We start from the raw sequence: 14,476 nt of genomic DNA, 5'->3' as shown, positions 1-14,476 counted from the left end.
AAACCTTTTCCCAACCAAATTTAAATTTTCTATTGTCCGCTAGTCTTTTGTAGTCTAGTGATGTAAGTTAAGTATATCACAGAAATTTATCAAATATAAGATAATTATGAGTGTACACTTCGTAATAAAGCAAGCATGTTCTCTTCATCAACATTTTATTTATTTCTTTTTTTTTTTACCTTTTTTGGCGGGGATGGGATTTGGGAGAAAAATGAAGGGGCGCCACACGAATGTTGAGAATTCATAAAGGGGGAATGGAGCGAAAAAGATTGACAACCACTGCCTGAGAACATGCCTGTACTTTCCTTCTATAGTAGTCGAGAGTTCAATCCCCATTCCTCTCTTGATAGTATTTCACTGGCAACACATCCTTGCTATCTCTATGGGTTATGGATCAGGTGTTGGGCGAGGGACATATTGTCTAGCTATTGAATCATCAGGCGTTGGTCATTGCTCATACAGTTGTACTGTGGTCGGTTTAGAGACCTACCCCTTGCCGCTCTTGCTCATAAGCGATCTTGAATTTCTCTCTTCACCAGGACCCTCACAAGCCTCCATATATGCAGAATCCCAGATATACTGCTAGTGTTTATCTTATCTTCACTCATCTGGCACATGGATCTCCGAAAAAGAGATTTACATTTTTCCAGTCTGTCTTGAACATCGTAACAATATTCTACCACTTTAACTGCTCATACTATTATTGCTGCAATTGTATTATTTACAGCGTGCAACTGTTCATGTGAGACATACCCAAAAGTGCCGCTTACGTTATACGTACAATGACAAAAAGCAATTTCCAAGTTAGAAAAAATATGAGGAATATTATCAGTCAAAAAGAAGCAGAGTAAAATTCAAATACAAATAAGAGATGAAAGACCGACAAACATAGAAGCAAATGTAAAGGGCATCTGTGGATAAGAAGTTCCTCCCATAAATATGTCAGTTTTTGTGGCATTTCATTTCATTTTTCACAGGCTGGTTCAGTCTTTAGCAACGTAGTGGAAACCGTTACGAAGCATCTCCTTTAGTGAACCTTAATTTTTCCAAGTTAATTAACAGTGTTGTGAGGGGGCTTCTTTGAATTCGGTATGTTTAAGTCCAAGAAGATGTTTCACTTCTACAGTGCAAATAAAATTCGCACTGTCTGTCTCTTTTCTTCTTTCTATCCACCAGTTCGCACACAAACACACACATACACACATACATAGTACATGTGCATATATACATGTATGAATGTACTTATATATAAATAAGTAAATATATGTTATAGTATACATATACACAAACAAATGTCTTTCTGTTTGTTTGTTTGTATGAATGCTATACAAACCCACATTTCTTGACCGATTTTGATGCAATATAAAACTGGGAAAGGTAATTGTGAAAAATGGATTAAAACCATTGGTTGGGTAAAAGGGGGTAGGGGGAGTTGGTTGTGGGAAGGGGGAGAAATGTAAAAATTACGGAAACAACAGATATTAGGGTCTAATTCATAGTTTTTGAGGTTGCTGAAGTGTATAGTGACACTCCCGATGCCAATTACATTAAGTTCATGGTAGGAGGGGTGTAATATGTAAAAATAACCGAAAACGCCCGATATTAGTTTTCAATTCTTAGATTTCGATGTTTCTGGGATGAATAGTGACACTCCCAAAGTCCTGTAAGTCCAAGTTTAGCCGCAATAAGAAGGGGTTGTGGAAAGGGTTGGGAAGGTGGTGACATTTAAAAATAATCCATAGTTTTCGAGGTCACTGTGATGAACAGAGACACTCCAAATGCCCTTCAAGTCCACGTTCAGCCCCGATAGGAATGGGGGTGAGATGTGGTTGAAGCAACTATCTTAACAGGAATGAGAGAGAGAGAGAGAGAGAGGAGAGAGAGAGAGAGAGAGAGAGAGAGAGAGAGAGAGAGAGAGAGTTTATCAGTTGTTATTCAGAGATTACCCAGGCAGCACCGAGTTGGTCTGCTAATATATATATATATATATATATATATATATATATATATATATATATATATATGTGTGTGTGTGTGTGTGTGTGTGTGTGTGTGTGTGTGTGTGTGTGTGTGTGTATGTTAGAGCATGCGTTTGTACATCTGATTCAACGTGTAAGCTCAAAACTTATACTTATTCTACTTACCTTTAAGCGGTAATATTTTTATTTTTATCATAATGCACTAAAGCCAAAAGTGACCGATCATGTTTTCCTACAGCATCAGTAAACCCCATGTGTAAGGTACAACGAAACAGAAATATATAAACCCCACTTAACAATGATCAACACTTGACATCGTTAACATTATTGAAACAATTTTACCTTAAGTTTTACAAGGTTCATACATTGCTTATGGTGACCTAATATCCTATAACCTTGTGAACCACGTAATTTCTCCCTCTTCAGTTTTACCATGCGAATTTTCTTTTTTAATAATTATGATACTACCATCTCCCTATATAATATATATATATATATATATATATATATATATATATATATATATATATATATATATATAACACCCATGTGTATGTACAATTACCCACAAGCAAACATATACCATAAGCTTTACTACTCATACAAAAATTACTATTCACGACAGTGAAGAATTTGGCATAAGGCTGACCCAGCCAAGCGTATGGAAAACAACGTTCGCTATTTCATTGACCACAGTGATAAAACTAACAAGCCCATTAAGTAAAAGCAGGGCAGACGACCCCGTAATGGAGAATAAGTGCCTTTGGAGAGGAGGCAAATTGACCCGAAAATAGAACGAAGTGTTTATGAAATGGAAGCATACTCCCCACAGCATGTAAATTGTTGTAAGGGCAGCAAATAAGACGCAGTAAAAAAGTAAAAAAATAAATTGTAAGGAAAACGGGAAATAAAATGCCAGACAGAGAATAAACTCTGCAAGATCAGCAAAAGACCAGTTGTTACAAACCCAGGGAATAAACTATAGTAAGAACAGAGAATAAATGTAGCAAACATTTATAGGTGCAGGGAACAGGTTGAATGAGGGTTGCAAGGAATTAGTGTCAAAGCGGAGAGAACGTAAGCACAAACAAATACTGACGCAGACTTATTGGAAAAATGGAAGGACGTCGGAATAAACTAATGGAAAAACTAGTTATGATTTTAACGCATGGTTGGAAATTGGTCTCTCGTCCTCGAGTATGGAAAAAAACTTATGATACCTATTTACTTCGAAGGAAATATTGCTGGGTTGGGGAAGCAGAAAGAGGAAACTTGACTTTTCACATTCTCACTCTTCTTTGAACTGTCTGTGCCGTCTATGATTGTAACAATGTCTTGAATATAACAAGTTTATTTTGGGCCAGCAACAGTCATTAATCTACCGTACTTCCTTCAAAGTTGGCAAAAATAAAAAATTCAGTTTTGTTTGACTTAGTTATTAGAATGTGAAACATGGATTTAGGGCAAAAGGAATGAATGTCACTTGCTACGGTGGGGTTCTATTTCGTTTAACATTAACCTTAATTAGGCCAGGAACAAATAAAAGTTTAAGCACAATTCCCAAGGATTACTGCATCAAAAATAATCTTAAAAAAAGTAAAATACCAATATTCTTCCCCGAGAGATTACGAATCATTAACGATGTTCAAGAAAGTAGGTTTTTCAAAGCCTGGCTCAGCATCTGCTAATAATTCTCGGGACCCCCAAGGGAACAGACTACGTGGGCAGACAGGAAACTACGCTCAAACTTTTTCTTTTTTGTAATTTTTTCCTCATTTCGGAGATCCGTAGTTGCAACAATATTACAACAAACCACAACAAATTGGCAAAATAAATTGCAATAAAGCTGCGATAAAATTGCAATATAGTTACACAAAATTGCAACTTTTGCAACTAGCACTTGGAATGAGCAATCTGGGGAACTATGAAATTTAATCCCAAAGTTCGTAACTCGGGCGGATTAGATTTGCACTTGGCGTCTCGAAGGTGGATGGGTGAAGAAACGGCAATGCTGATATCGTTGTTATATCGTGGATCTATATAAGAGGGAGCTGGAATGGCTGATATAGCCTTGATTTTGATGGTATTTCGTTAAACTGACTTCATACATTCTCAAGAAGTAACGAAGATTATCGTAGACTTCATAATGTGAAAAGCAATTCATTAGAATATGATGATATAAGGGTGACTGAAAATGATTAGCACCCAAACTGAATTCGTTTTTTTATGAAAATTTTTTCATTTATTATAATATTCTCTCTTTTTATAACACTCCTATTTTTTCATTTTGTCTCATTTGAAGAGAAAACCAATAGAGAAAATCCAGCCCTAATTTACTGAGATAAGCCGATGTCAATGGATATGCAATTGAAAAGTAATGAAACTCCCAGATGTAGTTTTTTTTTCTAAACTTGTATAAAAAACAAGCCTGAAGTAAGTTTCATTTCGACCGTGTGGACGAGGCTTAACAGTACTCCCTGCCAGGATGAAGACACCTCATATGCAGTTGGAGGAGCAGTTCAGAAGAAAAATAGAATTGGTATCTTTAAGAACTCTTTCGGCTCAGTTCAAAGGGTTTTGTTCTGTAAGCGGAAACCGAAGGTAACAACAACCAAAAACTGTAGGAGATTATTCGTATCACGGCAATCAAAACAAAGATGGCCGAAGGAAGGAGTGAGTCTTAAGCATTAAGCAATGACATATTTCACCTGGACAGAGTGAAACCGGAAACAGGCAGAAAATTAAGAAGAAAGGCTTCGGCAAAACTCTTGTATTATTTCTTTATTTACTCGTCGTAATTTGAATCAGATGAGAACTTTATTACAATTTTACCTGTAATTCTCAGCCAGCTTGCATATATGATTTTGCTATTTCTTTGTTTTTCCCGTGAAAAAACAGATGCAGATGAAAAACAAAAATTGAATAAAAGTAGAACAGAAACGCAAACCAATACACAACCAAATAAGATCAAATTACTCACCATATTCCAATAAGCCGATTCAGGACGCCGAACTATCTCGGCCGGGAAAGCTCTCACGGCTGGCCTGAAGGAATGAACAATTCCTGATCACTTACATACATATATAATGTATATATATTATATATATATATATATATATATATATATATACAATATAATCTATATATATAATATATATATATATATATGATATATATATATATATCATATATATATATATATATATATATATATATATATATATATATTATATATTATATATATATATATATATATATATATTATATATATGTATATTTATTTACTATAAGGACATTCCAACTGGATGGTATCTAGCGGAGTTATTATTCCGCTAGATACCACCAGTTTGAATGAGGTCTTATTAGTAACTGTATTAATGCACAGAACAATTGTTTATGTGATAATATATATACGTATATATATATATATATATATACATAGATATACTGATTATTATATAGCATATACACACATACTTAAATTTACTACTATATATATTATATATATATATATATATATAATATTATATATATAGTGTAATGTATGTAGTATTATGTATGTATGTATGTATACATACCATTAAACTGTTTCCCTTATCAAGAAAGAAGTGATACTGATCACTTCAACTTTCATGCTTAAGTTGATGAGACATTCAAGTAACTGACTTTTGTGAGCCCAGATTTGAAACTGCATCATGAACAAGAGAGAAATTTCAAATCCCAAATGACTAAGAATGGGTCTGAACCACGTCTGGATGGACCTCCAACGCAGATAACTGTTGCAACATTACCCGTTTCAAACGTTTACACAGTACGGTCATCAAAGTTGCGTCGTACCTCTTGAATGTGTCTGCCCTATTTGCTTATATCTTGCTTTCACTCTCACTTTCTGGATGTTGATGCCTTCCTTTCCATTATCTCCTTCTCTCCTACTATTCATCAGTAGTTCATATGTGTCTTCCTCTCCATCTCCCCACCACTTCCGAACTGCACATTACTAACAACCTATAGTTAAACATCTTCCCTTATGACTGGAAAATCTTCATACACTCTGATACACCCTCTCAGTTATATAATCTTTGTACCTCTTCTAATTATTTCTAAAGCCTTCCCATTTTAACTGATTTGTAGTCAACCGCCAAACTCCATTGCCATAAAGGAGGATGGATCAACAATGACTTCTCTCATTACAACCTTTTGCATTCATAGACATCCCAAGTTTCGTCTTATCTTTTACTTTCATTTCGACCTGATCATGCGATAGTTTTACTACCAAGCACGCATGAAAATCAACTTTTTCCATTCTAACGTCATCCATAACAACATTATTGCTCGTCCTTCCTGGTTTACCAAAGTTTTCATAATCAAGAATGGTGAATAATTTAAGTGCCTTCTGGCCTGTTAGTTGGCAGACAAACAATCGAGATGAATGAAAGTCAAGCCTTAAATAAACAATGAGGAAATAAAAGAAAACGAGCAGCGGAAATTCACCGAAAAATGGGGGGAAATGATGTCAAAGGGAAATCGAAAGAACTTAAAATAGTTACAGGGAAAATTGACCTCAGGATGATACGATTCAGATAAGTAAGTATTAACTCAAGGAAAGTGGAATGGAGCGAGAAAGGACAGAGGGAAATAGTGAAGGGAGGGAAGGTGAAAGGAAGAGAAAGAGATGAGAGAGGAAATCGGAGGAAGTAAAAAGAGACAGTTTACCGAAGCGGAGGCGAATTAGTCCCAGCACGATACATTCCAGATAAGCCTGAATTGCCTGAAGGGACTACGGATAGAAAGATAAGGCGGAGGAAGGGAGGGACTCAGGGAAGGGAGGAAAGAGGATGGCAAACGATAAAGGAGTAGGTAGGGAGGGAGGCAGAGCAGAATGAATCTATTCGAATCCAGACTTTGGAGATCTCTGATGCTATCATTGCAAAGGATGATCTTCCATTAATGAAGCTGGTCTTTCCCCGGTATTAGAGACTGGGAGGAAATATCCGAGAGCGATTCTCGGGCGACCAATCTCGCCGAAGCTCTTGTTGACGTCGTTGGAAACTAGAGGGAAACAGATTTACACATGAAGGGAAGGGAAGGCGGGAAGAGGAGCAGAAACGAACAAACGTAAAGAAAGGACCGAGAAGGGAAAAAGCAAAAGTGGCGGGAAAACCAGAATATGCAAAAGACAGAATAAAACAGAAACAGCAAATAGCGTTGTTGTTTGAGATGACGCTGGCCAGCACGGGCTCTTGCTCATAGAGCAGCCCGTAGAGCAAATAGCGACCAAAGGAAGACAGCAGTTGCGACAGAATGTGAGCAAATGGAAACAAAAGCAGAGACAAAGAACAAAGAAGCTTGGAAAGGTCGACCCTCATCCAGACAGACAGCAGAGGTAACTGCGAAACTCTAGATAAGCGCAACTGCAAAAACAAATTCATTAAAAGAAAATAATAAATCAGGCAAAATAAAATAAGACAAACTCAAAGTCACGATATGTTAATAAACATATTCTTAAGCAACATGAGAGAGAAAAAAGTGATGGGAAATGTCTTTTTTAACCTTACTCTGATTATTATTCACTTGAAATGAATGAGATCTCTTCCTTATATATATATATGTATATATATATGTATGCTATATAATTATAAACGTATATATGTCTACATATAATACGGTATACATGTATAAATAAATAAATACACACACACACATATATATATATATATATATATATATATATATATATATATTTATATGTATATATATATGTATATATGTATATATATATATATATATATATATATATATATATGTGTGTATATGTATATATATATATATATATATTATATATATATATATATATATATATATAGTGAAATTGCATAGTAAATTTTCAATCGCGTAAAAAATAACTATATAATACAAAATGGCAAGTAAATATAATTAAGAATCTTGGTGTCTACATAAGCAGAGGCACGCCCTAAAGACTTGGAAGTCGTCAAGATTTCCGAACGTCGCCAGAAGCAACGCGACTTGTAATTCTCACGTGAATACAAAAGGCATTATGCTGTAAGGGGGCGTGGCTTGAGTCCCACTTTAGGAAGAAAGGACAATGAAACTGAATTATATTCTGGTGGTGGGCGCATCTTCTCTTTTCCTTTCCCTTCTTTCTAAGAATGCTCAGTATAATTGTAATCACGCACAGATTACAGCAAAATCTACGCCATCAGTAAAGCATTTGAAACGACGAAAATGAGTTAAAATCAAATATTGTTAGAAATTAAATGTTGATCAGGAATAACGCAACCAATATTAGGGCAGTCATTCCAGTATTCTAAGCTGTCGATCTTTTGTACCTTGACAGTTATTACGTGTTTTTTTTATTTAATTCACTTGATAACCAAACAAAAAAAATATGAAAACACGATTACGCTGTCACTTTTATTTGTCCCCGTCTCCTTTCCACGAAGTCTTTTGTCAGTGCTATTATCTGTTTTCGCTAAAAAAGATCTTGTACTGACCATTTGCTCCTGCCCAATATTCATAGCATAAATATTTATAGGACAGTAGAGAGCATTTGTATGAGTAGCTGATATGATGATAGCATATCAGCACATGACCCCAGTTCATGTTTATGGGTACGCACAACGCTCGTGCATTATCAGAAATTCCGCGCATTCGTCCCGCTGGCGTGTCAGTGTTTGTTCATCTCCTTATTCCAGTCAAGATGAAGGCAAACTCGCAGCAAAATTCAGCTAGCTAAAAGAACTGAGCACAGCTAGAAAAACACGAAGTTGCAAATTTTGTGAAGCTGTACAAAAAAATTTGTCATCCCTGGCTTAAAAACAGCAAAGGCGCCCTGTTAATGTCAGTGTTGAGTAACCTCTTCGACCCACAACGACGACAAAGCTGCAATGCGCTTAGCTCAGCAATTAAAGCATCAATAAAATTTTATTGTGGGGGTGAGCCGGTAAAGCTGTTTGGGGTACGACCAGCGAGATGTATCTATAGCAATCACTCTAGAGTCTAGAATCTGGACAAACGGACCCGTACCCGTAACCTGCAGCCTTCTTGCATAGTCGAGTGGGGTGAGTTGGGATACCGGAAGCTCAATAACTTTTTTTTAATTTCTGATTTCGAAAGGTGTTCGTGCAAAAATCAAGAGCTAATTTTTTTAGCGAAAAGGGAAAGATACTCCATGAAATAAAGATGTCAAATTTCCTACTACATTAATGTATTTGTCTTCGACTATAATCCCCAATATTTGTGATATGATATGATGCATGTATACAGTATTATGCATATATATAAATATACATACATATTACATATATATATATATAATAATATAATATATATATATATATATATATATATATATATATTTAAACAAATAAACGTTTTCATGTATATAATGAAGATAAATGGCTCATCAAACACTACATACATGTTGCAACCATATATTTCGAGCACTTCCTTCTGTGCCCCTGATCACTGGTAAAATATGGACAGATGATGTCTTACAAGAGTATATATACTAAGCATTGGTAGGTGTGGCAGTAAGTCTCTGTTGGTATGCAGGTGACCATTCACCGAAAAAGATGGAAATTAAACTATTTCCTGGGGATTTTTGACGTCATTCACTCCCACACACACATACAGACACACAAATATATGTATATATATATATATATATATATATATATATATATATATATATGTGTGTGTGTGTGTGTGTGTGTGTGTGTGTGTCTGTGCAGTTTGAGTCTCCATTTTTCTAAATGTTTTTATGTTTCACAGAATACGTCTGCAGTCCAAGTTAGGAAATTCTTCCTGATACCCACACACAGAAAATACTTATACCAAAGTTTTATGGACGGATAGGAAATAACTGAATTAAAAAACAAATAAAATTTACATGAAATGCCAAAGGAAAACATTTTGTGGGTGAGCAAAGACAGTGTTACACTAATGATCTTGTGAATATATATATATATATATATATATATATATATATATATATATATATATATATATATATATATATATATATATATATATCGTGTGTATGTACGTCTCATACAATTCAACATTTTAATTGATGTCCCATCCGCAAAGCGGAAAAGATGTCGAAAAGAAAGAAGAAAGTAAAACGATACCAATTTTTTCAAAGTTTCAGATAACTGACTTACTATTTTTGTCAGCCTCTGTTGGCAGCAAATCCAGCAAAAGTTTGCGAAAACTGGAGGAAAAACTTGAACGTAATGACCCCCGTACTTTTCAGTGTTTTATGCATCAAATAAAAGTGACAGCGTAATTGCATTTTCATTTTTTTTGGTTATCAAGTGAATTAAATAAAAAACTCCACGTAATAACGGTACAGAAGATCGATAGTCTAGAATGTTGGAATGCCTGCCCTAATATTGGTTGCGTTATTCCTCATCAACATTAAACTTTTAACAATATTTGATCTTAACTCATTTTTGTCTTTTGAAATGCTTTACTGATGACATAGATTTTGCTGTCATTTTTGAGTGATTACAATTATATTAAGTCTTCTTAAAAATAAAAGAGCTAAAAACAGAACCATTTATGCATAAGGAAACAATCAAAAGAAATACTAAGCGCTTGTCGCCAGTTCATGTTTTCAAACATGAAGAAAGAAATAAAGCAAAACAAAAGAATGAACTCCATGAAGACGCTTATGCACAAAGCAAAAACCTCAGAACTCGGGCGCTCCAGCGACCGGCATCTCCCCCGAGGCGTCGCATCTCGCAAATAAGCAAAAAACATCCCTCGCAAACTCAGCAGAATAAATATCGTCTGGATGTTGACTCAAATCCTCGAGAGGGAACTTCCAGAAGTTGAAGATAAGAGCAAATTCTCTCATTAAAACCTCGTCATCAAACTTGGAAAGGTTTCCCTTGAAGCCGAGTTTAACAATCCGATAAGTCCTGGCTCTAACTGATGTGCACTTTTTTTATTCTCGTGAAATTTTTATTTTGATCGATCCTCTCTGAGACATCATTCGTTTCCTCGATTTTGTCACGATGCATACACACACACACTGAGATAGTTGTGCATAAGTCCATGCATATGTATGTAAGTATATTTATTATATATAATATATAAATATACATTATATATAAAATTATAATATATATAAAATATAAAAATATATATATATATATATATATAGATATATATTATATGATATATATATTTTTATATATATATATTTATATATATATAATCCCTTAAAATGTAGTGGCTTGGTAAAACAAACAACACAGAGGTCACTGACAGCCACACTTCAACAAATGAATCACGGATGAAGTTCTTGTGTAGAAAACTTCCGAAAACATTGCCTATTTCATACTTATAAACAAAGGGCTCATCAGCAGTGCACCATATCCCTGAACTCAATCATGCACGCTCTCTCACTTCCTGGATATTAAACCATTCTTTCCAATACCTTTACCGTTCATTTTCCAATTATTTTCTTAAGTCTTCATCGTTATTTAACGTTAGCGAACTATCACCTCATAACACTCTGATCCAGGCTTTAACTTACACTAACCGCAACATCTGCGTATTAATATCTCTCACCCTTCCAGTTCTTCTTAATACCCACGTACTAAGCAACCATTTCATCACAAAATCTTCGTCCTTTTTTTCTTATTAATTTTCAACATCCAATTTCACTCTCTTGAGGGAGAGTTGGGTAAAATGTCCATTCATACATCTACCTGGCTGCCTATGACACAAAGTCTCCTGCCAATCTTTTGCATATTATCTCCTGCTACCGTTTTTGCTTCATCAATGTTATGACTTGTACTATTAACGAGAACGAAAAGTAACAAATTTCGGCTGGAAAAGCAGCTTTGCACACAATGAAACAGGGCATATAGACGTAGAAGAAGTAGAAAGTAGAGCAAATCTTAGAGACGCTAATCTCCAGCCCTGTTCACCAATACAGAGGTATTTTACAGCGATCAGGACTGTACCTTCGCTTGAAATGAATGAATTATGTATTTCCATTCCAGCTTACTTTATGGGGCCTTTCTTTCATTATATTTTTCTCACATACATACACAGACACACATGTATATATATATATATATATATATATATATATATATATATATATATATATATACTACTTTACTTTTATTTTAATTATATATTCTATTATGAAACTTGCGTGGAACAGATAAGACCAGAAGTAACCTTGCTGCTCGACTTACAGGAATCATTCTTACGTGTTATCCCTTGTCTGACCCCAAAATTTCTCTACTGCTTCCAGCTTTATATTCCCTTTAAATCGAGCAGCAAAATGACCATCTACGCCCTTTCTCAGGTCAACCTTAGGGATGGTAGAGCAAATCTGTCCCGCGCCGTCAACAACAGCTGTCACCTACAAATCTTCGAGGTCAATCTGACTGTCTCCATTACTGGTGCCCTAGAGTTACAATGACAAAAAGAGGTGAAGCCCCGGTGTCTTGGAGGTTGAGTGGAATAAATTGACCAAAGTCACACATAGCCACCACAGACCTACTCCAAGTATCCTTACACGGGCCTAGATGTTTACAACTTATCAAGAAGTAATGAGTTGGTTGAGGTCATCGAAAAGGTATTTGAAAATCTCAAGACTAACGGAAAACAGATTCCAGTTCAAGAGAATGAGAAGCTGAAGGGTGACCCCACTCTGGCAAATCGCAGACATCGCATGTCTCTTCAACTCTATGACCCCTACTGGCCCTACACCTTCCTTCGTCCGGACATGACTCATCATGGTGTCACCATTGGTCATGAGAAACCTATGTGGTGATGATGCAAGTACTATAAGGAAATGCTGGAATAGTAAGGGCCATAAAGATACACAGTACCTGAACTGCATAGAGGGCAAGGGATAGAAAGGAAGGTTGGAAGAAACAACAGAGTTGGTTCAGCAAAGGATTAAAGATAAAAGAATAACGTAATTTACACTAACATTAAAGATGTACATTTTGCTCTGGGGAAATTTTATCAATAATTATTTGCATGTAAAATAATCTTCTTCTGAATCCTTATGTCTTATTAAGGGCACTGAAATGTTCTTTTGTTATAACAGAAGCACACATGTGTGTTTTCAATAGTGTAATTGCTGTATCCCTAAAATTCCTGAGAGCATTTGTTTTATGAGAGCGTAACACTGAGATTCACCACTCGATGGGAAAAATGTGTTTGTGGTGTAATATCACACCGTAACACAAAATTGCTTATCCCTCTAAAGTTAAACTCGTTGTGGAATTTTGAGATACGAGAACCCAATCGTAAAGTACTGTGGTTTAAAATCAGATTTATTTCCGCGTATTGAAGTAAGTTAATGTATTGCTTGGGTTAAGGGATGTGCCTGAGGTTAAATAAGTTAAGTATATCTTAGTTTAACCAGACCACTGAGCTGGTTAATAACTCTCCTAGGGCTGTCTCGAAGGATTATATTTTTTTACGCGGCTAGGAACCAACTGGTCACCTAGTAGCAGGACCTACAGCTTATTGTGGGATCCGAACCACATTATATCAAGAAATGAATATCTATCACCAGAAATAAAGTCCTCTGATTCCGCGTTGGCCGAGCCGAGAATCGAACTTCGGACAACCGGATTGGTTGCCGAACGCGAAAACCACTCGTCCAACGAGAAACTGTGTCTGAAGGGAATGACTGCGTGTCTGTACTGATGAAACCTCTTGACACGCACAAGTCTACAAATTTGAATGCCGGATAAGAGGACATTGCTATTTTTCAAAGCAAACTGCAGGTATGGCTGCAATGAAGCTGACCAATAAAAAGTGATAATCAAAACAAGACAGTAAAGTCATTGTTTACAGCTTCTTTATCTAAAAAATGTAACACAGCGTTGCCTACATTTGAAACCTGTTTGATGCAGTGAATTGATCACAGACTTGATTGATTCCAATTGACACAAGAACCAGGGGGAGGTGCAGCTCTGAGCACTTGTAAGAAGACCAGGTGTGTAAAAGTTGTAGGAATTCTTGCCATAGGCAATCTCCACCTGTTCGAGTATTATAGCAGACCAACAGCTGAACAATAAACAAAATCCTACGAGAATGAACCATTACGCAACAATGTATACACACACACACACACACACACACACACACACACACACATATATAATATATATTATATATATATATATATATATATATGTATATGTGTGTGTGTGTGTGTGTATACACCTGGTCTTCTTACAAGTGCTCAGAGCTGCACCTCCCCCTGGTTCTTGTGTCAATTGGAATAAATATATATATATATATATATATATATATATATATATATAATATATATGTGTGTGTGTGTGTGTGTGTGTGTGTGTTGTGTGTGTGTCTATATTACATTTATATATATATATATATATAATAACCGAAGATTAGAATCTAATCTCGGTATTTATTAAAAATGGTAGCAATGGATCGTTGCGTCTAAGGCAACTGTAACATCT

Source organism: Macrobrachium nipponense, chromosome 3, assembly GCF_015104395.2.
Source record: "Macrobrachium nipponense isolate FS-2020 chromosome 3, ASM1510439v2, whole genome shotgun sequence".
Classification (NCBI taxonomy): Eukaryota; Metazoa; Arthropoda; class Malacostraca; order Decapoda; family Palaemonidae; genus Macrobrachium; species Macrobrachium nipponense.
The sequence above is the reverse complement of the archived record's forward strand: the minus strand, read 5'-3'. Positions refer to the sequence as shown.